Source organism: Pseudophryne corroboree, chromosome 1 (genome assembly GCF_028390025.1).
Source record: "Pseudophryne corroboree isolate aPseCor3 chromosome 1, aPseCor3.hap2, whole genome shotgun sequence".
Taxonomy (NCBI): Eukaryota; Metazoa; Chordata; class Amphibia; order Anura; family Myobatrachidae; genus Pseudophryne; species Pseudophryne corroboree.
The window spans coordinates 853,208,646-853,212,970 of record NC_086444.1 but is presented as its reverse complement, the minus strand read 5'-3'; positions in this window follow the sequence as shown (position 1 = coordinate 853,212,970).

The window sequence follows — 4,325 nt, the reverse complement described above, 5'->3', positions numbered from 1 at the left end:
TATAGTGTCGACCTAGCCACTGTCAACCACTAGGTTTTGACCTAATGGATGTTGACCTAGATACAGTCGACCCTGAGTCCCATACCCATCTCTACACATACACACACACACACAGCCTGTTCCCCCAGTCTACCACCTAAACATACACACAGCCTATCCCCTCCTGTTATTAGACCTGTCCCTTGCCGTCCTTACACACACACACACACACACACACACACACACACACACACACACACACAATCTGTTCCCCCAGTCCCTATATACACACACACACTTACCATAAGCACTAGCAGCCAGTATGTCTGGCAGCAGCAAGTTAGAAGCTGCACCTTCAGTTTCACTTTCTCCTGTGAGGCTCCATGCAAGCTGAGAAGCAGCTTCATGTAGGGAGGCTAAAATCTCTCCCACCCTCTCTGTCCGCATCTCCGTCTTGTTACCCGACCAGTGCTGGTGGGCGCAAGGGGGCTGACCCAGCGGCAAATCATCCCGGTGCCCTGGCGGGCCAACCCGCTCAATCTTTAAATATTTCCATGCCCATACACCCTAGTGAGAGTCTTAAGATGGCATACTCTTTTAAGTGGCACCATTCCAAACTCTGTTACCCCTGGGTCACCCTGATGAATAATAATGATAAATTGTTTAACTTTCATTTTCTACTTTTGTTGGCCAAATTTAGAACCAATTTTCACAAGTGATCATCGTTGGGGCTGTCCTTGCTATGAGAGACTTAACAATGTCAAAATGAACATCCATCAAAGGTTTCAGATCTCTTTCAGGCCCTTCTGCTCCTATCTCTTTTTTATGGGAACTACAGGAGATGGTCAGTAAATTTGTTTGGGACAATAAGAGGCTGAGGCTGCAGCAGGAGCTCCATATTAAACGTGAGTCCGAAAGGCTCTCCAGTTATCACACTTACTCAGTTATTACCACTCGGTACATTTCTTGAGAGTGGTTCAGATGTCCTGTGTACCTTCACTTAAACAATAGCCTATCATTGAGCAACAGTCCAATAGTATTCTTTCCCACACGTTACCATGGTTGCTCAAGATCCCTAGTCTCCGAGATCCATGCAATGCTGAAAGAAATGTAAACATTTTTTTTATTTTCAATTTTCCCTGACTTACCTACAGGGATTCCCAAATTGCACTTTTCATCCTGTACCCCAGCTAAGCCAACTGGTAGATTCTAATGGAGTCTATTCATTTATTGCTCTCCATCGCTCAACCTTCCTCTGCAATACTTCTGGGTTTATCTCCAGTTGAGACACTTTTTTATTGCCTTACCCCCTTTTTACTCACTTCATAGGACTCTTTCACTTTTGTAGTCCCTATTTATGTTGATGATGGTATGTTACAGATATTCTTTCTTAATATACACAGATTGCATTAAAAAAATGTGTGCACATTTGTTTTTCTGTCGAGAAAATATCCTTTTCTATTTGTATGTTAAGATTCTGGGTTTAGCAATATTTATGATTTACATTAGTACAGTGACGTTTAGCAGTGCTTGAAAGATTTTGGAAAGTTTATGTAATAGCTGGGTGGAATATCCAGGCGATAATTTAAGAAACAGTGTCCTAGGGATCTGTAGCTCTGTGCATCACAGTAGTATCCTGATAACAAAATGAAAAAGTCTATCCCTATATAAGAAAGCACACAGTACAGTATATGAACTATAGCTTTATTTTCAATTTTAAGTTTTTTTGTAAAATTGTAATATCTGAGAAATGTATATGTACAATTCATCCTATTATCATGTACAATTATTGCTTTTATATTTAGCCTAAAAATGTTATCTAATAGCAATTATATTCATTACAAATGTATTGCGTTACAAATGTTAGGCAAACAAATAATAGAAATGTTTGTCAGAGGTACCCAGGCAGAAAAAGAGTGAGAACCACCAACTTGCACGACTCATATGGATATGTTGAATTTGGAAAAACAATTTCTACCCCTATTTATCTGTTTATCTATCTATCTATCTATCTATCTATCTATCTATCTATCTATGGGCCTAATTCAGACTTGATCGCAGCAGTAACATTTTTCTCTAATGGGTAAAACTATGTGCACTGCAGCGGGGGTAGATGTAACATGTGCAGAGAGAGTTAGATTTGGCCACCCAATTCTGAAAAATATAGTATCTGAATTGTACTATGGTATTCAACCTGGTTATAATCTCCTGAAACGTGGGGCCTGATTCAGAGATGAATGCTATTGCAATTGCTGATGCTGTTGATATAAGCAAGTGAAGAGACCACTGAGAAATGAAAAGAGATGCCTATCAGAGCTATCACAACTCATTCGCAATTACGTAAACATTCGCAGGCTATATACATGGAACATGGGGCTTAAGGATCGCCCTTATTAATACACAGACCGGACAAGGCAGTAGCAACACAGGAGCCATGTTTTGTACTTAAGAGCTTGCAGCTTATGGCCGTTACCTCCTAACTGGACTCGGGGTGTAGCTTTGGGGAAAAGGGGTTTGGCTGCGTGGGAATGCCACGATTGTGAGCCATGCCACCATTATCATCACAATGGGGGCATGCTCTGCACTCTGTGAGCTGATGGTCATGCCTTCAGCCCCTCTCTCATGGTGAATAGACGCTGTGCACAGCTGCTATTTACCGCTGCTCAGCAAGTGAGAGAGGGTCTCCAAACTGCCCCCCAACTGCGACACACTGCGGCCTGTGGGTGGGACAGTGCTTGAAAAAATGGGTCTGTCCGGCGAAAATTAGGACATTTGGGAGGCATGCCCAAATGGTCACTTCCTTTCAATTACTGTGTGTCTAAAACCTCACTTCTAGTGCAATTGCAAAAATACCTTGACACATGCACAGTTGATAATCGTTCTGTCACGTGGAACATCGGCTTTGAGTCCATCTCTTAATCAGGCCTTCAGTTATTAGAAGCTAGGCCAGTAGCCAGGATTATCAAATCTTTCCACTGAAACTTTTATCAGGTGATCTTGAATAAATAAATATTCTGGGCATGCCGAATCTTAATTCCATAATGTATTAAACTACAAATACCAATTGTTTGCTGTAATTGTTTACTGTTTCAGCAGACCTCTAGTGAAATATATTGACTTAAACACTTACAGTACATTTATCACCCCTGCATTCATGGTGCCTTCGTCATGTTTCCAGTGATTTCTGCGGTGCAGATCTCTGGAAATATGGTATTTGCATTATGTTCTCTGTGATATCTGCGGTGCCAATGGAGAGGTATTTTGAATTGGTGTGTGGTGCGGCACCTCCAGGGGCCCATGTGCACCACACACCCTGCACCCATTATAGATATGCCAATTATATCTTTGGAGGGAATTCAATTGTTCTTGATAATTAAAAATGGGACTTCACTACAATTTTTTTTTAACACAATTTTTTTCGGCAGGTGAAACCCCTGATAATGCCAACTATCAGGACATTTGAATTACCCCTTAGGATCATTTAGCCATGGTAATTTACCACAGCTAATTGAATTCCATCCTATATATTCATAATGGTGTGCATTTTAACCATTCATGTTTTTTTGTAAATGCTTATATTTTTCAACACATTCCCTATTTACTAATAGCATGTGCAATGGATTGCAAAAGCATCTACTAACGTCCACCTAGATTTGATGACCATGATTAAATGTTGCATGTGTCATGTTAAATAGCCCGGACTCGCTACCATTAGTTTGAAACATATTAGTGGGAAAAATATTAAAGGAAAAACTGTTCACTCCATTTGCCAGGGAGTGTAACAAGGGCATATTAAGAAAGTACCTAACCTAATGCACATGAACTGATCTCTGGGAACATTGAGCCTTCACCATTTTCCCAGTGTTAGCTCTACTGCACATGTGCGGATCTCTGGTAAGTATCATACATGAGTGCAGGCTGTGTGGTGGATCCAGGGGTCTTTGTGCAGTGCACACCCTGCACCATAATAGAAATGCTAATTGAATAAAATCATTTGCAGACCAGGATGACATTGTATACAGCTGCACAAAACAATTCCATCTTCAGATGCGTAACTCCCAACTGTCCAATTTTGGTGGCACAATCCCAATTCATGGGCACAAAATGGGCCTTGTTTTGCTCCAGAACAGTATCAGAAATGGGCTTTGTTTTCCTGGATTGAGTAAATTAGGGTTGTGTTTTACATTGTACTGATTTTGTGTGTGTTGGGCCATATGCTGGGTGGAGCTATTCAGCTCTAGATTAATCCCATCTAATACAAAAATAGATTTCATTTTGTGACACCAAGATTATATATAAATGAGGTGAAGGGATGGAGAAAGTGCATTTGGTGAAAGAAGGCATTA